Source organism: Polyodon spathula, chromosome 20 (genome assembly GCF_017654505.1).
Source record: "Polyodon spathula isolate WHYD16114869_AA chromosome 20, ASM1765450v1, whole genome shotgun sequence".
Lineage (NCBI taxonomy): Eukaryota > Metazoa > Chordata > Actinopteri > Acipenseriformes > Polyodontidae > Polyodon > Polyodon spathula.
This window is the reverse complement of record NC_054553.1, coordinates 16,829,089-16,852,131: the sequence shown is the minus strand read 5'-3', so window position 1 is coordinate 16,852,131 and position 23,043 is coordinate 16,829,089. Positions and strand designations below refer to the sequence as shown.

The 23,043-nt window shown below is 46.0% G+C and overlaps 1 protein-coding gene across 1 annotated transcript in view; it reads right to left on the bottom strand.

The window, feature by feature from the left end:
* The window catches only part of dock11 (dedicator of cytokinesis 11), a 187,251-nt gene that overhangs the window by 148,753 nt on the left and 15,455 nt on the right, over positions 1–23,043 (bottom strand). The window lies entirely within an intron of this gene.

Sequence of the window (23,043 nt, the reverse complement as noted above, 5' to 3'; positions counted from 1 at the left end):
AGTGAGGTAGAGGTGCACCAGTCCCCTGCAAGCGAGGGAGAGCCTTCGTCGTAGCAGACTACACGTTGCTCCCACCTCCGTCGCCAGGAGACTACACGCTGCTCCCACCTCCATCCCCAGGAGCAGAGCAGCAGGAGCTGCTTCTGCCTCTACCACCTCCACCAGCAGAGGGTAAATACCTGCTAGTTCTGCATCCAACAATGTGGGAGGACTGCTTACCGCTCCCACCTCCACCACCAGAAGAGCTGGAGCTGCCAACAACGCCAGAGGGAGAGGAGCAGGAGCTGACTCTCCCTTCACCAGATGAAGGACCAGGACGTGATGCTGGCATAGGGCGTGATGCTGCCGGCTCCATCACCGCCCAATGAGGTCTTCACGTCAACGCTCGGGGATGTCTGCATGACACGGCCCAAGGATGCCTTCACGTCATCGCCCAATGACGCCTGCCTCGCTTCGCCCAAGGATGCCTGCCTCGCTTCGCCCAAGGATGCCTGCCTCGCTTCGCCCAATGACGCCTGCCTCGCTTCGCCCAATGACGCATGCCTCGCTTCACCCAAGAATGCCTGCCTCGCTTCGCCTGGGGTGGTCAGCTGCTCCGCATCGCCTGGGGTTGCCTGCTGTTCGCCATTGCCTGGGGTTGCCTGGTCGCCATCACCTGGGGTTGCTTGTGGCTCTGCATCGCTTAGGGAGGCAGTTTCTTTTTTGTCTTCCAAAGTTGCTGAGGTCCTGCTTTGCCTGGGGAGACCAGTTTGCCATCGCCTGGAGAAGCCAGCTCTGCTTCGCCTGGGGTCGCTGCCAACTTTGCTTCACCTGGGGAGTTCACTTCTGGGGTTGCCTGCCTGTCATCACCCAGGGTGTTAAGTCCAGCCGCAGCACTTTCGCTGCTGGAAATACTGTGGCCGGAGCCTCAGAAGAGGGAGCTGCTGGCCATGAAGGGGAAGAGGAGGACACCCCACCATGGCCGCCCACATGGACCACTGCTACCCTTGTTTCTGTGTCGGATAAATGACCGGGTCTTTGGGACTGAGGGGGGAGATGGCCATTGAGGCCAGGTGTGCTGCGAACAAGGTGGGAGGTATGTGGCAGTGTGCTCTGCCCCTGTGCATATTTTGTGTTATATGTTATATGTATGGTGTTAATGTTGGTGTATTGTAGTTGGCACACGGGATATAATATGGGTTACGAGTGTCTAAAATGTATATTTGTATTTAGGCATGAGGATTGCACAGAACTTCACGTGCAGGTAAAATGTAATAATATGTGAGCATGGAGAATTGTACTTAATAAATTCACGTGCAGTTGTACCGACACTCCAACTGAATGACTGATTACACTGTGTAACAAATTTTTTTTTGTGTGTATCAGGGACGCACCCAGGATCTAGTCTCATACCTCAAGAGTATTGAGAGCTGAGACAATTATTTTAAGCAAACCAATTTCTCACTGTAACAGGGAGAGATCTGTGCTGACTCTGCTGGCGTGTTCACGGGCTGCAGGAAGAGGGCGGCAGTCGCCCAACAACCGCCTGTGAGTCATGGCAGTGACACGGGGAGGTGGGAAAGTGTGAGTGTGGACTTTCCCCCTCTCTGAATGGCCGAGAGGCGGGTCTTGGGTGATTGTCGGTCCTATAAAATAACGCTCTGTTGTTTCCTCAGGTCTGCCCACTTAGACGCGCTAAGGGTGCGGACGCTTTGATTCGGGACCGGGAATCAGCGAGACAGAGAGAGAGAGAGAGAGCGGGGAACCCTTGGGCAGACCCTGGCGTATTGTGAAAGAGCAGGCTAGATAGCCGAGAGAGTAGGACGGTGATCCGGGTCGTGCGGGTAGCGGCGACCGGGATAACGCTGCCGAGTGCAGCACCTTTTATTTGTAGTTTTATTACTGTTTTATTTTCCCTTGTTCTTTTCGCCTTCTGTTTTCATTATTATTTCTTTGAGCACCTGCGAGTGCATTTGCGGTTCGTGTACCAGCTGTGGTATTTCCGTGGTGCTGTCTATCATCGTTGATAGGCAGCCCACGGTCAACAGTGCCCTCTGCCGGAGAAAAAATAAGAACCGGTCTAAAATAAAACTGGGCACCTGTGTGGTGTTTCCGAATACACCTGTCTGTCTCCTGGTCAGTGAATTACCCACACCCCTTTCCACACTCACATAAAGGAATAACACCGTGTAACATTTTTTTTTTTGTTGTTGTTCCTGGGTAGTAAGTGTTATTTCCTAATTGCTTATGGCTCAAAAGTATAGAAAATGGCTATTATTCCTCACAAACTTTGCTTTTGTGACCAGGACAGTGATATTTTGAAATTTACCTATTTTCCAGAACATTCCAGATAGATTCAGTGCTGAGTAAACTTGGAGTAACTTCTAGAACTTTCCAGTAATATAAATAGTAGTATAAATACAGGGGCCTTAAGCCCACCAGTTCAGTTTAGTTCCAGCTGCCTAAGTGGATACATATCTGCATTTTTCTGAGATGGCATCAAAGGCTGCAAGGATCCAGCAGACGCATTTTGCTATGTCTGTGGCCAATTTATCAAGACAAGAGCGAAAAAGTACTCAGTGGAAGCATCTGCTAAGATGTGTGAGGCCTACAAGGCATATTTCGGCATGCCTGTCGGGGATCAAGACAAACCCTGGGCACCTCATTTCACCTGCGAGCACTGCAAAAAAACTCTGGAAGGTAAGATGGACAATTGTTGCTCGGAATTTTATGTTATAAAATTTGTTAAAATTTTTAAAATTGTAAAAGTTTTTAATTTTAAAATGTTTTACAATTTTCAATGTTATTGAAAAAATATATCATATATGAAAAATGTTGCAAGAATCTCTTACACATTAGTCATGGGTGAAATAAATGTATTTTTATAGGATGGTACAGAGGGGAAGAGAGCCATGAAGTTCGCTATCCCAACAATTTGGCGGGAACCCACTGACCACTCAAGCAACTGCTACTTCTGCATGGTGGACCCTTCCAAACGTCGGACTGGCAAGAATGCACCTGCTATCACGTATCCGGACCTTCCTTCATCCATCGCCCCGGTGCCACACTGCCATGAGCTCCCCGTACCCACTCCTCCGGAGAGAGAGCAGCCGTCTTTAGAAGAGAGCAGCAAGTCAGAGAGCGAGGAAGACGTTGTAGATCCAGATGACAATTTCAGAGGTGGAGCTGAGGAGAGAAACCCATACTACCCCAACCAAAAAGACCTCAACGACTTGATTAGAGATCTTGGTCTCACCAAGTCCAATGCCGAGCTTTTGACGTCTAGGCTCAAGCAGTGGAACTTGTTGGATGAAAGTGTGCAAGTCGCAGATCAGAGGAAGCGTCACCAACCTTTTTCCAGCTTCTTCACCCGTCAAGATGGGCTCTGCTTCTGCCACAATGTGACCAGTCTGTTCGAGGCAATCAGAATCGCCTGTAACCAGAATGAGTGGCGCCTCTTCATTGACAGCTCATCCAGGAGCCTCAAAGCCGTGCTGCTCCATAATGGTAACAAGTACCCGTCTCTTCCCCTGGCTCACTCGGTGCACCTCAAAGAGGATTACAACAGCATCAAGACCTTGCTGGACGCCTTGAAGTATGATGAGTATGGCTGGGAGGTCATAGGAGACTTCAAAATGGTGGCATTCCTGATGGGTCTCCAAGGCGGTTTTACCAAGTTTCCCTGCTATCTTTGCCTTTGGGACAGCAGGGACACCAAGGCGCACTACCACAGGCGGGACTGGCCACAGCGGACCGAGTTCTCTGTGGGGAGGAACAACGTCAAGTGGGAGCCACTGGTGGACCCCCGGAAGGTGCTGATGCCACCACTGCACATCAAATTGAGCCTTATGAAACAATTTGTCAGAGCTCTAGATAAGGAGTCGGCAGCCTTCAAGTACCTTCAAGACTTCTTCCCTAAGCTGTCTGAGGCAAAGGTCAAAGCCGGTGTCTTCGTCGGACCACAGATAAAGAAGATCCTGGAGTGCAATGAATTCCCCAAGAAGCTCACTAGTAAGGAGAAAGCGGCTTGGAACAGCTTTGTCGCAGTGGTTCGGGGCTTCCTGGGCAATCACAAGGCCGAAAACTATGTGGAGCTGGTTGAGACTCTGGTGAAAAACTACGGCACAATGGGCTGTAGGATGTCCCTCAAAGTCCATATCCTTGATGCTCATCTTGATAAATTCAAGGACAACATGGGAGCGTACTCGGAGGAGCAAGGCGAGCGCTTCCACCAGGATATACTGGACTTTGAACGCCGCTACCAAGGACAGTATAACGAGAACATGATGGGAGACTACATTGGGGGCTGATTCGTGAAAGTGATTTACAGTATAATCGTAAATCTCGAAAAACTACTCCTAAATCTTTTGTAGTCATTTTTGTATTACTTTAGTATAAATACATGTTAATTTGGATTCATATGTTGTTTTTTTCTGACTTTATGTGAACGAAAAGACACAAATTCACCCGTTTTCTCATTGGAAATAGGTAAATTTCAAAATATCACTGTCCTGGTCACAAAAGCAAAGTTTGTGGGGAATAATAGCCATTTCCTATACTTTTGAGGCATAAGCAATTAGGAAATAACACTTACTACCCAGGAACAAAAATTGTGTTACATAGTGTTAGCAATCGAGTCTCGGTACAACTGCATAAAAGCAGCATGTTGTCACTCACTCAGGTTGTGTGTTCGGGAAGTGAAGAACGGGTGAGAGAAAGGAGGCTATATTTAAAAAGAAACCAATTGCTACGTGTGCTGGCGGGCCAGCACTCCACTTGTGGGTTTATCATTCATCCCCTTGTTTTGTCTGTGTTTGTACATTTTGTTTGTCTATTTATTTTTGGTGTGCTGTGTTTATACAAACCTTTATTTTATGGCTGTTTAAATATTAAACTGCGAATCAGCGCCATCAGTATTTCACCCGTCTTATATGTGTTTTAATTTCCTGGTCCGTGACATCACATGCACCTGCGCACTGCGACCATCCTGTCACAATCACACATTAAAAACTACAAATCCCACAACTGCCAATTTCACTGATTTATCAGAGCGATGGCTACTTGTTTCCAGACAGTTTGTCAAACCAAATTGAGGAAAACAACAAATTCATATATGTCGGTGTCTTTACAAGAAATTTGCAATGCAGGTATGTCAGAACATGAAAGCGAACAGGGAACTTCTGACTTAAGTTTGACATTGTTAAAAAAAAAAAAAACATGTGTTGCATGTTTTACCAGAATGCAGGGGAACTGATGGCAGGCAATACTACACTTTTGACAAGGAGCCAGAACTTCAAACATGAAAATATATTAAACAAAGTGCTTCAAAACGGCACGCGATGTGCAGAGAGGCAGACCATCCCGCTACCATAAACAGGCAAGTAGCACATTCTGAGGAACATGCTACCAGGAAGTTAATTTTGCATTTTAATTTTGTTGATACAAAGGTATTGAACTGCACAAGTGTTATGTAAGAAAGGAAGGAAAAAAAGATCTGTAGATATCAACAATACATTTGAGCAAAAAAATTATTATTATTATTATTATTATTATTATTATTATTATTATTATTATTATTATTTTATTATTTATTTTTATTTTTATGTATTCCCCTAAATTTTTCAGTGCACATCTATTTTTTTTTTTTTTGCTTTTAACTTAGGCGCACATGTGCCTAAAAAAGTTAGCACAGAGAGTTTGTCACGTTTTTTGTTTTGTTGTGGTTGTTTTGTTTTATTATTGCTATTACGTATTGGACCCTATTATATTAAATCCTGCTATAATTGTTGGTCATAGCATACTGGTGGATCGCGGAGTCCGCTGAGATCCACCAAAATGGATCGCTGTGTTTGGTGCATTGGCCACCACTGTGCTAGAACAGCTGCAGCAGACACACTCGCCTCCTTGAAGCTCTGTAGACATCCAGTCATTGTGTGAGCTAAACAACCTTTCTCCTCTGGAAACATGGAAACATTATAAAAATGTAGGAGTCACTGACTGTGTTGTGTTAATAGGGCAAACTAATATTTATTACAGATACTCCGATATTGAAAGTTCAAATTCAAAGGTGTAACATCTTCAGGCGTCCAATTTTATCAAGATCTTGGTTCATTACTTTGAACCTGCTACAGTATATAGGGCTCTCGGTGCTGTTTAAGTAAAAAAAACTGTTTCATTTGAACTTCCTGTCATGCTTTTGGGCGGGGAGCTAACCACAAACCACAGCCAACTCCTCTGCAAAAAGAACTGTATCAGAAACTCTGTCATCTAGGCTGCCGTTGTGACAGGCTCTTGCAAGGCTACTACTACCGCATATTTCATAGTGAACAACTGAATTGTACAGTTGAAATCTATAATGTAGAACTATATTTAGCAATGCTTTCTATAGTGCATTGTTGTAGTAAATTATTTGCAAAAAAATAGGGAAAATAATCTCAAACCAAACAGTAATATCCTAAACTGCTGTAGATTGTGGCAATGTATATGCCTGGTAGTGACATAATCTTTTCTTGCTTTCTCTGCAGTACTTGTTCTAATGATGTATTTTGGGGATATGTGTGAACTAGGTAATATGTTTGTAACAGACCAAGGCTATTCACACTGGTATCCAGTGTGGTAATTAAAAGGTAATCAAACACTGACCGTTCCAGTCATTTTGGCAGGTTTGTCCGGTAGCAAGACAATGATCTAAAATATGCCACAAAATTCAAAACCTATTAGGATTAGAAGAAGAGATGATGTGGAGTGACAGGACTGCCAGCAGCAGCACCTGCACAGCCCCACTCCTCAGGTGGTCTGGACAGCAGTGTTAACCTGTAGAGCTCCATTCCTCAGGGTGGTCTGGACAGCAGTGTTAACCTGCACAGCCCCATTCCTCGGGGTGGTCTGGACAGCAGTGTTAACCTGCACACAACCCCACTCCTCGGGGTGGTCTGGACAGCAATGTCAACCTGCACAGCCCCATTCCTGGGGGTGGTCTGGACAGCAATGTTAACCTGCACAGCCCCATTCCTCAGAGTGGTCTGGACAGCAGTGTTAACCTGCACAGCCCCACTCCTCGGGGTGGTCTGGACAGCAGTGTTAACCTGCACACAGCCCCACTCCTCGGGGTGGTCTGGACAGCAGTGTTAACATGCACAGCCCCACTCCTCGGGGTGGTCTGGACAGAAGTGTTAACCTGCACAGCCCCATTCCTCGGGGTGGTCTGGACAGCAATGTTAACCTGCACAGCCCCACTCCTCTGCAGTGGCATGGCTGTGTTTTGCTGTGTCTGCAGGCAACACAGGCAGGGTAGAGCTCCAAGGAATCTTGTTCAGCCTGGAAACAAGATGATGTTCTTACTGGGGCCAAGCTGTGCTGGGTAAAAGAGCAAGCCCAAATGTTCCCAAAACGTTCCCATAACTGCAGGTGAATTAAAATATACCTTCTTCTGTAGACCCATCATCACAACCGATATTGAGCTCTAATATGATTTATCAGTGTTGCAAATGTTAATTTCCACTCAACATTCTTTTTCAGGGCTTGATAATAAAGTGTTGTGAATGAGTGCAGATTTCCTGATCTGTGCTCTCAATGAAAATCCCCTGCACACATTCCCATTACACAATGCAATATGATTCCAGACTAATACTGTTGTACCAAACTATTTATTAGAATTTTTACAAAATGGTGGTTTGCGCAATATTATGCTACTGTTGCTTTAACTGGAAGAGATACATGCTGTGATGTTGCTGCTACTCATTGAGTTCTGTATTTTAATTCAAACAAAAGAAAAAAATTGTGCCTAAGGAAATAGGGTACAGAGCAAAGAAATCTCATATTGGACATTGTTTGAACACTTTGTGAACCCAGCTAAACTTTCCCGGCTTACACTGTTATGCTGTCTGCTTGTGCACACGCATTTGCCTTTTACTCTAGGTAGCGTAAGGGACCAGAGTTTGGGTAATCAAACACACAAAAATGTTGCACCCTGTGTATAGAAATAGAAAACTATTTGAAATTCCCACCCCTAATCCTAATAATAAACACTATTAAAACAATATTCATAATACTAAATAATAGCAATCCAATGTAGAGCCTTGTCGCTTGTGTAGCCTCTCCCAAGAGCGTCAATCTTGCTGAGTGATACCAGCGAGTCCTGGAAAGACTGTGAATGGTATTTTTGACCTGAACACATTGGATCCTAAATCAAAAAGTTTGACAATTCGATGAGTATCTGGGTATCCATCAGGACTTCTTACTGTAAGCCTGGAAATGATGTAAACGAAATGTTGAATTCACAACAAATAAAACTGTTTTATCTGCAAGTCTGGGAAACTGACGCCAAACAAGGTTACTTTTTTTGTAAAAGATTTGCCGTGGGAACGAGTACCAACACAGCACTTTGGTACGTAGTCTCAGATTCTAAATGTACAACAAATAGGACGCGCAGCGGGAAAGTTGGGATTAGTCCATAGTTATGTTTTTAAAAAATGGTTTGTAAATTAATTTTCAGCTTTTTGACACACTGGCCCATTTTCCTGGATTCATGAAACGGAAGTCATGTGCACTACATATATTATACTAGTTAAATGTAACCGGCCCAGTCGGGCCTGTGGTGCTTCATAACTACCGGACAAACTACACTCTCTACCGGCCCCAGGCCACCGGACCATGGTTAATGTCGAACCCTGTGTGTAATTTAAATTATAACACGATTTATCAAATATCATTTTAATTAAGGCTGTAAAGGTTTAAATGTTTACAGCAAACAGAAATTAAAATCCTAAATGGCATAGTAATATAAACAGTCATTATGACTGACATTCTAATTCTCCCAGTATTCTCTTATTCAACAGCAAGAGAAGGGGGGTGGGTGTCAGCACTATGAGAGGCCATTCAAATTAAAATGAGAACTTGCAGGGTTCTCACCAGCGCTGTTGATTGTAACGGGCTTAAACCTCATTACCTGGAAAAATGACGCTGTATAGAAAATGGCTATTATTCCAATGGGAAAACGGGTAAATGTGTCTTTTCGTTCACTAAAGTCAGAAAAAAAACAACATATGAATCCAAATTAACATGTATTTATACTAAAGTAATACAAAAATGACTACAAAAGATTTAGAAGTGAGTAGTTTTATATGTAATACAGTATAATCGTAAATCTCGAAAAACTACTCACTTCTAAATCTTTTGTAGTCATTTTTGTATTACTTTATTATAAATACATGTTAATTTGGATTCATATGTTGTTTTTTTCTGACTTTATGTGAACGAAAAGACACACATTTGCCCGTTTTCCCATTGGAAATAGTGATATTTTGAAATATCACTGTCCTGGTCACAAAAGCAAACTTTGTGGGGAATAATAGCCATTTTCTATACTTTTGAGGCATAAGCAATTAGGAAATAATACTTACTACCCAGGAACAAAAAATAAATAAATTGTTACACAGTGTTATTCCTTTATGTGAGAAATTGGTTTGCTTAAAATACTTGTTTCAGCTCTAAATACTCTTGAGGTATGAGACTAGATCCTGGGTGCGTCCCTGATACACAGCTCTGTAACTGAGGTATGAGACTAGATCCTGGGTGCGCCCCTGATACACAGCTCTGCAACTGAGGTATAAGACTAGATCCTGGGTGCGCCCCTGATACACAGCTCTGCAACTGAGGTATGAGACTAGATCCTGGGTGCGCCCCTGATACACAGCTCTGCAACTGAGGTATGAGACTAGATCCTGGGTGCGCCCCTGATACACAGCTCTGCAACTGAGGTATGAGACTAGATCCTGGGTGCGCCCCTGATACACAGCTCTGCAACTGAGGTATGAGACTAGATCCTGGGTGCGCCCCTGATACACAGCTCTGCAACTGAGGTATGAGACTAGATCCTGGGTGCGCCCCTGATACACAGCTCTGCAACTGAGGTATGAGACTAGATCCTGGGTGCGCCCCTGATACACAGCTCTGCAACTGAGGTATGAGACTAGATCCTGGGTGCGCCCCTGATACACAGCTCTGCAACTGAGGTATGAGACTAGATCCTGGGTGCGCCCCTGATACACAGCTCTGCAACTGAGGTATGAGACTAGATCCTGGATGCACCCCTGATACACAGCTCTGTAACTGAGGTATGAGACTAGATCCTGGGTGCGCCCCTGATACACAGCTCTGCAACTGAGGTATGAGACTAGATCCTGGGTGCGTCCCTGATACACAGCTCTGTAACTGAGGTATGAGACTAGATCCTGGATGCACCCCTGATACACAGCTCTGTAACTGAGGTATGAGACTAGATCCTGGATGCACCCCTGATACACAGCTCTGTAACAACCAACAACCATTGCAGATCTTTATTATTATACACTAATAGCACTGTCTACTGGCACAATTTTGCTTTACCGTTCTGTAGTGGAAAGAAAACCACGTCACAGTCAAAATAATGTAAAGGATTATGCAGTACATGAATATCTCTGCAAACCTATTCAGAATTTAGGAAATCTGTAATGACGTTTTTTCACGTGGGACTAAGTTTGGCATTTATTAAATGGGAATCAGAGTTAAAGTGCAAATTAAATATTTTCTCATTTTTCGTATAAAAAGCAGCACACCGTTTTAATTCGTACTGTGGAGGGTAATCACACTTCAGGTTAATCTCGTACTTTCATTTCATGAGAAAAGTGACTCTCTTCACGTGTTTGCACAATTTTCCGGCTAACTATCTAAGCTTCTCAAGTAATGCACAAACAAATGGTTGTTGTATTGTTGTATCATCCGAACACACTATCCCTCGACTTGCTGTTTACGGAACACCTGAAACGATCACGTACGACGGTGTGACACTTGTGGAGCTGACCTAGCACATTTTATGTGTTCTCGAAGTCGTTCATTATAAATTAAACGAAACACAATAACAACGTAATATGTAACACATATACTATGTTCTACGTGTGTATAATTAAGAAACAAAAATATAACAACAACACTATACGTCATTGCTTTATTTTACTTGTCATTAAGATTCACATACATGTAACGTCGATTCCGTATTCGTCAAAATCTGTCATTTTTCCAGACGCGCTATATATAGGCCTTAGGAGTCATATCGCTCCACACTATATTGCTTCCCACCCACATAATCATCCTAACATGTTCGGGAGTGATGACACAAAATGTTTTTTTTTTTCACAATAGCACTAAAAAGTGGACACTATATACTATCATTATAACGTGGTTAAACTGTAAATTTTGAGTTATTTAATATCCCTCTGTTTATGAATAAAAATTTAATTATTTACACAAATAATAAAATAATTTATAATAAGGAGTAAGTGGACTAGTACACTGATCATACTTTAGTATGTGTGCAACACACGGTTTTCACTGGCTACAACTTTCAGAACCGATGTTGAAAGTCTTCTACTACAACGATTAACCAGACATTTTTTAAATTTGTAAAAAAAACCACGGGCCCGGGCTATAAGCTTGCCAAACGGTTTGCGTGTCCGCCCATCCGGGTAGCGGCGGCAATCGCACACGGTTTTGGGGCCCGATATTCGAAAGGTTTGCGCACCGCACAGAGGAGTGTGTGCGTCGCAAATGGCTGCTGTGCCGAAATTGTGCCAAGTTGCCATATTTGAAACGTCCTTTTGCGCGTCACAATCCATTCTGCGCTGTGCAGAAATAAAATGTATGCATCGCGCAATATGGGGGGAGTGGCCGACAATATGCGTGATCCTGGTATATTCGAAGGTATGCGCCAAGCACAAAACCAGGTTTGTGACGCGCAGAATAAGGATTGTAAAAGGACTGCGTTAACTCCGCGCACACTACCATTCCAGCACTGACTACAAACCGGCAACAATGGGAAACGTGGGTAGCATGCAGCGTGTCCGTCGACATGTTGATGTGAATGATGCAAGGCACACCCAGCAACAGCAACCCCGACATAGGCGAAGATATGCTGAAAGGGTGCACCGGCCCCGGCACACACGAGGAGCTCAGCAATGAGCAAATCGTGTCCAGGTATCGTCTCGACTCATCTATGCCACATGCTGCATGATGACCTGGCCAGAACAAACCTGCGCAGTCATGCCTTGTCTGAGCAATTGGTAGTGTCTGTCTGTATGTGTATCCTGGCTACCGGGACCTTCCAGAAGGTAGCCAGACCGATCCACAGTGGGATCACCCAGTCCAGCTAGTCGTCCACCTAATCACCGGTTCATACCCGCGTTGGCCGCTATGTGCTGAGCGCATACGACGATACCCACGACTCCACAGTATACATTTAGGGGGTAATGGTGGATTTGTTCCTCTATTACGTCCTAAAAATACTGTCGCTTGTGGACAGGAACAATTGACGTTTACCCTGACGTGGGTATGACGATGTTCAGTTGGACAAGGTCTAGAGGATTCAAGATAGCCCTCAGTCAATGTAAGTCTTATCACCCCTTTCACTTATCGATAGCAAGTACGTTACATTCGTCCCATAAGGCTTACTTAGGCAGTATAAGACCTATGTCATAAGGTTTTTGCACTATGGTTATGGGTGAGTCATAATCCTATGATAGTCTTATGACATTTTTGACACGTGTTTATATAATCATGAACATACTGCGGTTTGACCAACGGCCTTGGATACGTTATGGAAGGATGCAAAAATCATCTATGGACATATATATTAGTAACATCTATTTATATAATCATTGTAGTCACATTGAGATTAAAACCTATTTTACGAGTGAGACCTAGCCAAGCAGGTAGTAGCAAGTCAATCGGACAACAAGAACAATACACAATAAAATACAATTAAGACACAGCCAAATCACATTTAAAACAATAACCAAAATACACAAAAGTAGTCAACTATTTAAAACAATTACAACTCTCAGTAACAAAATCATGCAGTTTACTCTTAAATTGCAATAAAGATATCTGGGTCTGCAGCTTTAGTTTGGACTGGAACTCATTCCAGGACCATGGGGCATAATAAGCAAAGGATCCTTTACCAGCCTCAGTATGCACATTTGGGATTTTAAAATGCAAAAAAGAATGAGATCTGAGGCTATGGTTACTATGGGAAGCTATAAGGTATTCATTTAAATAAGTATATTCATATAATTTACATTGAATAGCCTTATATACCAGAATATACCAGTGCTTCAACCTGCGTAAAGCCAAAGAAGTCCAGCCTACCAAATCGTATAATATACAATGATGAGTATTAAATCTTGTATTTGTATTGTACCTCAATGCTGCATGATATAGCGAGTCCAGTTTACCTAAAGTTGATGGTGATGCAAACCTATATACTGCATCACCATAGTCAATTTGTGGCAAAAACATACAAGCAATAAGCCTCTTTTTTTGTTTCCATAACATCGTTAGTAATCTCTCTCTCAAATGCACATAAGGGTAGGTGTTTGTCTACTCACACCTTTGTACGTGAGTGGAGAGGCAGGTCGTGTGACGGAAGGAAGACAATGAAATTATACCACTGTAACAGGGAGAGATCTGTGCTGACTCTGCTGGCGTGTTCACAGGGCTGCAGGAAGAGGGCGGCAGTCGCCCAACAACCGCCTGTGAGTCATGGCAGTGACACGGGGAGGTGGGAAAGTGTGAGTGTGGACTTTCCCCCTCTCTGAATGGCCGAGAGGCGGGTCTTGGGTGATTGTCGGTCCTATAAAATAACGCTCTGTTGTTTCCTCAGGTCTGCCCACTTAGACGCGCTAAGGGTGCGGACCCTTTGATTCAGGACCGGGAATCAGCGAGACAGAGAGAGAGAGCGGGGAACCCTTGGGCAGACCCCGGCGTATTGTAAAAGAGCAGGCTAGATAGCCGACAGAGTAGGACGGTGATCCGGGTCGTGCGGGTAGCGGCGACCGGGATAACGCTGCCGAGTGCAGCACCTTTTATTTGTAGTTTTATTACTGTTTTATTTTCCCTTGTTCTTTTCGCCTTCTGTTTTCATTATTATTTCTTTGAGCACCTGCGAGTGCATTTGCTGTTCGTGTACCAGCTGTGGTATTTCCGTGGTGCTGTCTATCATCGTTGATAGGCAGCCCACGGTCAACAACGGAGAGAAAAAATACAAGGAAAGAAAAAGAGCCGGCCTAAAATAAAACTGGGCACCTGTGTGGTGTTTTCCAAATACACCTGTCTGTCTCCTTGTCAGTGAATTACCCACACCCCTTCCACACGTGGTGTCAGAAGTGGGATTCACTGGCACTGCCCCAAGCAGTGCAGCTATAGAAGGAGCAGACGAGCCATGGATGCTACGCAGTTTGCTGCGATGATGGACCTCCTGCGCCAGACGCTCACCGCAGCAGTGCAGGGGGCGGCAAGACCCGCAGCTCCAGACCCCCAGTTGCAACGCCCCACAAAAATGACGGCCGAGGATCGACCTGACGCCTATTTGGAGGTGTTTGAAGCTATGGCGACCTCGGCCGGGTGGGATCCAGCCCGGTGGGCTAGTTACCTGCTTCCTCAGCTCACGGGGGAGGCGCAAGCAGCAGCGAGAACGCTGTCCCCAGAACGGATGATGGATTACCCCACGCTGAAAACCGTCATCCTTAATCGCGTGGGGGCCACACCGGAGGGGTATCGGAAGAAATTCCGAGAGGAGCAGTTTGCGGTAGGGGAGCACCCACGAGCCATCGCCCACCGTCTGAAGGATTACGCACTGGGTTGGTTGAACCCGGAGCTGAACACCAAAGCCAGGGTGGTGGAGATGATCGTAGTGGAGCGCTTCCTGGAATGTCTAGCCCCGGAACCTCGGCTGTGGGTCCAGCGGCAGGCACCAGACACGCTGGACCGGGCGGTCGAGCTTGCCGAGCGGTACCAGGCAGCAGAACCAACGCCTGCGAAACTGCCCGGGAGGAGTGCGGCTACTGGATCGTCCCCTCAACTGGCCCCGGAAAGGGCGAAGGGACTGGGGGGAAGGGGTAGTCCAGGATTTGGTCGGGGGGTGTCGGCGGGAGCTCCCGGCCCGGGTACTGGGGCAGGGTGGGGATACCCACGGGCTGCTGCAGTGTCGGACCGGGGTCTCGCGCGGACGCCTTATCGGCGAGCCCCTTTTATGGCTCCAGTGTTTCCCCCTCTTTCCAAAACTTCGGGGAGAGAAACCAGCCCACCGAGGTGTTGGACGTGCAGGGAGGTGGGCCACCTCTCCCGGGACTGCCCCGTGATGGAGTGTGACCTCAGCCGACCAGGTAAGCACGTTCAATTACCTCAGTCGCTTCAGCACACGGGTTTTGTTATTCCTGTGACAGTGGATGGTACAAAAACCCAGGCTCTCCTGGACTCAGGGTGTAGTCAGTCTCTAGTACAGGAGAGCCTAATCTCACCGGGGCATAAACGTATATTGGGACGGGTGCATATTAAATGTATTCATGGGGATGTCCGCTCCTATCCCAAGATAAGTGTGTGTATGACTATTGGCCAGCAGGTGACGCAGGTGCAGGTAGGATTATGTCCTCGATTGCCGGTACCAGTAGTTCTGGGGCGGGACTGTGAGCAGTTTAAAGATTGGTTGGCTGCTCTGACAGCCCCGTCTTCTTTATTGGCTAAGAAAGAGGAAGTAATTGGAGAGATTTTTCCCTTTCGCGATCCAGAATGGTTTTGCCATAGATTTAAACCCCGTAAAACTAAACGGGAGCGTCGGATCGCTAAGAATGAGGGCTGGCAATGGAGGGAGTCGGAGAAGTTTCAGGTGGGGGCGGTTGGTGAAGAGTCCGGGGGGGAGGTCGCGGAGCCAGCGCAGGGGTCTGGCTCGGCTGCCTCTGCTCGGGACCGACCTGACCCCGAGTTGGAAGCCATGGGAGCTGATTTCTTAGCTCGCTCCCGTGACTTCCGACTCGAGCAAGGGCGTGACGACGTGCTGGGCAGGCTCTTTGACCAAGCAGCGGTGGTTAATGGTCGGGTGGTCGAGCCCAGACGCGCCGCCACGTACCCCCACTTTGAAATTGATCGAGACCTACTGTACCGTGTTGATAAATTACCCCAGACCGGTGAAGTGCGTCATCAGTTGTTCATTCCTCAGCCCTTTAAGGAGGATTTGTTGCAGCTGGCTCACGCTATTCCCCTGTCTGGTCATTTGGGAAGGGATAAAACTAAAGCAAGGCTTGTGTCACGGTTCTTCTGGCTGGGGCTGGATGGCGATGTTAAGCGGTTTTGTGAGCGTTGTGGGGAATGTCAGAAGGCCAGCCCTAGAGCCGTTCCACGAGCCCCTCTGGTGCCTTTGCCCCTAGTGGAAGCTCCGTTTGAGCGTATTGGGATGGACATAGTTGGGCCACTAGAAAGGAGTGCGGCAGGATACACCCACCTACTTGTCATTCTGGATTACGCTACGCGTTATCCAGAGGCAATTCCCCTCCGATCTATGTCCGCTAAGTCTGTTGCCAACGAGCTTGTGAAGGTTTTCTCCCGGGTGGGGATTCCCAAGGAGATACTAACCGATCAAGGCACCAATTTTATGTCCCGACTAATCCGCGGAACATGTAAGCTTTTGGGAATTAAGACCATTAGGACCTCTGTGTTTCATCCTCAGACAGACGGTTTGGTGGAACGCTTTAATAAGACCCTTAAGAACATGTTGCGCAGGTTTATTCGTAGTGATGTGCGTTACTGGGACCAGCTGATTCCTCCCCTTCTCTTTGCGATCAGAGAGGTTCCCCAGGCTTCTACGGGGTTTTCACCATTCGAGCTGCTGTATGGGCGGAGACCCCGGGGCGTGCTCGATCTGGTCAGAGAGATGTGGGAGGAGCAGCAGGACAATTCGACCAATACAGTCCGGTATGTGTTGGACCTGCGCAAACGTCTTGAGTCTGTTGGGAAATGGGCGCATGACAATTTGCAGCAGGCGCAGCACAGACAGGAGACACAATATAACCGAGGAGCCCGGTTGCGCACATTTCAGCCGGGGGATAAGGTACTTCTCTTATTACCCAGTTCTGAGTCGAAACTCTTGGCTAAGTGGCAAGGACCCTTTGAGGTTACACGCCAGGTTGGGAAGGTGGACTATGAGATCTGCCAGCCGGAGCGACGGACAGAGAAACACATTTACCATATCAATCTTTTAAAGCCTTGGTTACAGCCAGAGGCGTTGTTAGTGGCGCATGCAGATGACGTCACGGACCTGGGACCTGATCTTTCTGTGTTGGCAAGAAAAGGATCGGTACAGATTGCTGAGAATCTGACACCAACGCAGAAATGTCAGGCTCACGGTCTGGTGGCGGAGTTTCCTGACGTGTTCTCTTCAGTCCCGGGGCAGACTCGAGTAGCCCATCATCACATTGATATTGAGCCGGGGGCGCTAGTTCGCCAGAGGCCGTACCGTATACCTGAGCGTAAAAGACAGGTAATAAAAGCGGAAATTGACGAAATGCTGAGACTGGGGGTAATAGAAGAGTCCCAAAGTGACTGGAACAGTCCGATCGTTTTAGTCGATAAGCCAGACGGGTCAACTCGATTTTGCATTGATTTCAGACGAATCAATGAGAAATCGAAATTTGACGCTTATCCGATGCCCCGAGTAGATGAGTTGCTGGAGCGTCTAGGCACGGCTCATTTTATGACGACACTGGATTTAACGAAGGGGTACTGGCAGATACCCCTGACTCCGGAATCTAGAGAGAGGACGGCGTTTTCGACTCCCTTCGGGTTGTACCAATTCAGGACCATGCCCTTTGGGTTGCACGGAGCCCCCGCCACTTTCCAGCGGATGATGGATCGCATCTTGCGGCCCCATCAGCAGTACGCCGCTGCTTACATAGATGACGTGGTTATCCACAGTGAGGATTGGCCGAGTCATCTGTGTAAGGTAGCGGCGGTGCTGCAATCCTTGCGGGAGGCGGGGCTCACTGCTAACCCAAAGAAGTGTGCCATTGGGAAGAGTGAGTCGGAGTATTTGGGGTATCGAGTAGGGGGCGGCCAGATCAGACCGCTAGTTGCTAAGGTGAAAGCCTTGGCTGACTGGCCGGTTCCTACAACCAAAACCCAGGTGCGCTCTTTCTTGGGACTAGCGGGCTATTATAGAAAGTTCATCCCGAGTTTCGCTACGCTCGCTGCTCCCTTGACAGACCTCACCCGGAAGGCTGCCCCAAATACGGTTCAGTGGACGGAGTCGTGCCAGAGGGCCTTTCTCGCCTTGAAGCGGAGGCTGTGTAGTAAGCCAGTACTATGCAGCCCGGATTTTGGTAAGAGGTTCACCCTGCAGACGGATGCGTCAGAGACAGGTCTCGGGGCAGTGTTGTCTCAGGAGGTTCGGGGAAGCGAGCACCCAGTCCTGTATATCAGCAGGAAGCTCCTTCCCCGCGAGAAAAATTATAGCACCATCGAGAAGGAGTGTCTCGCGGTAAAATGGGCAGTCGAGTCACTCCGGTACTACCTCCTGGGGCGACACTTCACCCTGGTTACAGATCATGCCCCCTTAGCATGGCTTCACCGGATGAAAGATAGCAATGCCAGAATCACACGGTGGTACTTGGCCTTGCAGCCCTATGCCTTCAGGGTAGTCCACCGAGCAGGAAAGCTGCATCAAAACGCAGACTTTTTCTCTCGGGAAGGCATGGGGGTGTAAGATTTTCGAATGAACCGGTGGTGTCATTCTGAGGGGAAGGATATGTAACAGGGAGAGATCTGTGCTGACTCTGCTGGCGTGTTCACAGGGCTGCAGGAAGAGGGCGGCAGTCGTCCAACAACCGCCTGTGAGTCATGGCAGTGACACGGGGAGGTGGGAAAGTGTGAGTGTGGACTTTCCCCCTCTCTGAATGGCCGAGAGGCGGGTCTTGGGTGATTGTCGGTCCTATAAAATAACGCTCTGTTGTTTCCTCAGGTCTGCCCACTTAGACGCGCTAAGGGTGCGGACCCTTTGATTCAGGACCGGGAATCAGCGAGACAGAGAGAGAGAGCGGGGAACCCTTGGGCAGACCCCGGCGTATTGTGAAAGAGCAGGCGAGATAGCCGAGAGAGTAGGACGGTGATCCGGGTCGTGCGGGTAGCGGCGACCGGGATAACGCTGCCGAGTGCAGCACCTTTTATTTGTAGTTTTATTACTGTTTTATTTTCCCTTGTTCTTTTCGCCTTCTGTTTTCATTATTATTTCTTTGAGCACCTGCGAGTGCATTTGCTGTTCGTGTACCAGCTGTGGTATTTCCGTGGTGCTGTCTATCATCGTTGATAGGCAGCCCACGGTCAACAGTGCCCTCTACCGGAGAGAAAAATTACAAGGAAAGAAAAAGAGCCGGCCTAAAATAAAACTGGGCACCTGTGTGGTGTTTTCCAAATACACCTGTCTGTCTCCTTGTCAGTGAATTACCCACACCCCTTCCACATGGTCCTATTAGCATATTGTAATGCATCGGTAAATAGAAACATGAGATGCAAATGTATTCTAGGTGGACATTCAATATGCACATAGAGCAATCAAATTTGAATTGGGCGAAAGCCCTAATTCGTCTGAATATACCAATATCTGCGCGATAATTGCGATGCGCTAGTTCCAATAACTGCGCACTGCTGGCTCAAATAGTGTCAGAGTAACAGTCCACTCTGGAGTTGGGTACAATAGTACAAACGTACAATAGTACAGAAACCCCCCCCCCCCCCCGCTAACCGGATGGGTGGATCAGTTATGTGTTTTATCACTGTATTGATATGATGGACAGCGGTAGTGTGTTTACATATACAGTTATATGTGTTCTGCACTGCTCCACAGGCATATCGGCATCCAACGTGTACCATCAAAGTATGGAAATGTAGATTGAGAGAAGGATGAAGAGGGGAGGGGGGGCCTGCCTGTTATCTTTGCTGTGTGTTGCCACACATCTGTAAATTAATTGTATAAATACGTCATACACCCATCTTGTGGCCCATTGCTTTATTTGGCTATTCCATAGGTTGCTGTGCATTACGGGTGAGGGGTGGGCAGCTGCAGTTAATGTTTTCCTAAAATCAGACCGGTGATACGATCAACCAATCAAAGACCTGTATTTTCTCTGCAGCAGTCCAATCATAAGTTAGCTGAGGCGGGACAAACAGTTCTGTTAACTGTAATTTCTGGCCGTTTTTATGCAGCTGTCCAGTCTGCTGAATGTCAATGTTGCTAATTGTACAGAGACTGTTCATTTATTGAGAAATCATAATAGGCTACAATTAACATTTTAGGAGCATATTTAGAATTAATTATGATTCTTACAAAAAAATGGCATAACGAAAAAAATCCATTCCGGCGACACTCAAAACCTTACAAACTGGGCTTAATCATGTTCAAATGGGTGAGTAGAATGAATAACATAACGCATTTCTGTGTATTGTGTATATAAAAATGCTTGATTGATGTTTACTTTGCAGGTGAATGAACTTGTTATATTTACAAATCAGAGTGTGCGCTACCACAGTAGACTTTGTCACGGCACGACTTTATATAAAAAAAAAAAATCATTCAGAAAAAAAGACAGTATCCAAAGCCTTTTTTTTAATTATTTTACTTCAAAAACATACAGCTATGTCAGATCAGCTGGCCTTTAAAGAAACCCTAGTATTTCCTTGTGATACAATACTGTCTGTAGTCAATAAAACAGTGCCGTTTACATTAATTTGAAAACTTGGCGCCTAGCTATGGAGCTAATTATATATTTGAATGGTCCGTACGTATGTGTGCACAATATATTGTGTGGTCTCGTCTGCTGTCATATCGGTTGATACTGTGGCAACAGCAATGATAGCATCTTGTCGCATTACTAATGGTGACTGTCCAATATTCTGCATTCTCGCTTGGCTGTTGTGTGCAGTTGTTATATTGGTAGTGAATGCGTAGACGGTTTTGCGAGGCACAAACACGCTTAAGGGAGTTTTTTGACGATGATAATGTCCAGCGTTGATCTGACGACTGAACAGCGCAACCTTATAGAGAGGAAACACGGTGTTCCGTGATAAAATCATCGGGCCCTAACGCGCTTCTAGCTTGTTTTTTTTTTTATAGTTTTTTTTTTTTTTTTTTTTACACGCAGCGCAGTCCTCTAATTGTTTCTATTAGAGCCTCTGTCCTCCCGCCAAATACAATGCTTGCTGCATGCACTTTACGTGATCAAGCTAAAGAGCTTTCATTGGGCAAAATGACATCAGACTAAACTGTCTGTATTGATTCTAGCAGCACACGATGAATGTGCTGGCAATCTTACACAAGTACATTTTTCAAAGCCTTCGCCACCGTGGCGAACTTCAGGAAAAATAGTTGAGCCACAAGGGAAAACGTTTCGCTTGTGGCGACGTGGCGAGCGGCTAGTGGGAACGTAGCATAACAAGCTGGGTTAAATAAATAAATCGTTCAGCGAAGAATAGTAATGTGTATTCCAAACAGTTTTGAGATATAAAATATTTTTTCTTTCAAGGGCTTAAGAAAAAAATCCAAAATTCAATAATTTTACAATAATCCTTTTGTATGACTTCAGTTTCCCATAGATAGATTTTCATATAGTATGTAGGTTTTAAAATATCAAACGTAGGACACAGTAATGTTCAGTTTTACTTGCGATAAGTGGAAAAACTGTCTAGGGAGTATCGATGACAAGATTGGGGTTTGGTGGGAGAGTGCTCGAGGTCTGTTAAACACCAGGCGAGGGGGGATGGGATCCAGTGTGACCTGCTGGGGCACGCTACCAAGACCCCCAGTGCAGAAGCTACAATAGGCCCGCTCAATATACCCAAATTCTGGTACTAGGATTTTGACCTAGCGTGGGAACGGAAAAATGACCTTATGCTGACGAACCTCTGGGGCCAGGTTCAGTCTATCGAGGGGAAGGAGGTTGAAGGCAACCGGTCGCTTATATGTCCTCATTCCATTATTACCGGGCATTTACTACATAGGGTATCCCAACTCGGGCACAGGGCAGATTGTAAAGCTTTTTTTTGGAGTGAGAGCATACAGTTGGCTCACAAAGATCCTTGTTCTTGACATCTTGGTAAAAACAAGACTCCCTAATGACTCCCGAATGCCATCAAGTAGCACCAGGGCGGGTTCGCTGGTCCCACAGTCCCTGGTTAATATCCCCTTAGAGAGAATTGCCATGGACACAATGGGTCCACTGAGCTCGTCTCACTCTGGATATACGCACATTTTACTAGTGGTGGACTACGCGACCAGATATCCAAAGGCAGTACCATTGAGATCCACTACTGCATCAGAAAGCGTAAGTCCAGATAATAGTGAGAGTAGGGAACTCCAAGGAAATCCTGACTGATCAAACTAACTTTATGTCAAAATGTTTAAATGAAAAACATAAATTGTAACAAAATTCGGTCCATTCGGACCTACATTTATCACCTGCAGAAGGAAGGACTGGTGGAATGCTTTAATCAGATGCTGAGGTGATTTGTCAATCAAGAACAGAAACATTGGGCCAAACTCCTTCCCTACCTGATGTTTACAGTAAGAGAGGTGCCTCAGAATTTGACTGGGTTTTCTCCCTTCAAGCTGCTGTATGGGAGGGTGGGAAGACCAAACTAAAAGTTTTGAGAAGCCATCTGGAATTGGTTGGTCGTTTAGCACACAAGAATTTAAAAATGGCTCAGCATCGTCAAGAGTACAACAAACAGGCAAGAATTCAAAGTTTTCAGCCAGGAGATAAGGTACTGTTGCTACCTCCCACTTTGGAATCTAAATTGTATGCTAAGTGGCAGGGACCATATGAGGTGATACAGGGAACTGGTAAAGTAAATTATTAGAAAACCTGATCACTGGTTGCAGGTTCATCATATCAATTTACTAAAACCCTGGACAGAGAAGGATGCCCTGTTTATAGCTAATGACAGCGTAGAAGAGGATTTTGGTTCCGTTGTTAATCTACCGGCTACAATTAAGAGTTATTTCCTGATCAGCAGTGTGTGCTACAAGACTTTTAAACATATTAACATTATTAATATTAGTATTATAGCTATTATTACTCCAGCAGGTGTCAAGGTCAGGGAGAGACGGAACCAGATCCTGGAAAACTGCAGGGGTCCAGTCAGCAAGGAGGTAGGGGAGGAGCCAACAGCACAGCACAGCAGAACAACGCAGTTAAACGAGGCAGTCTTCCCAGC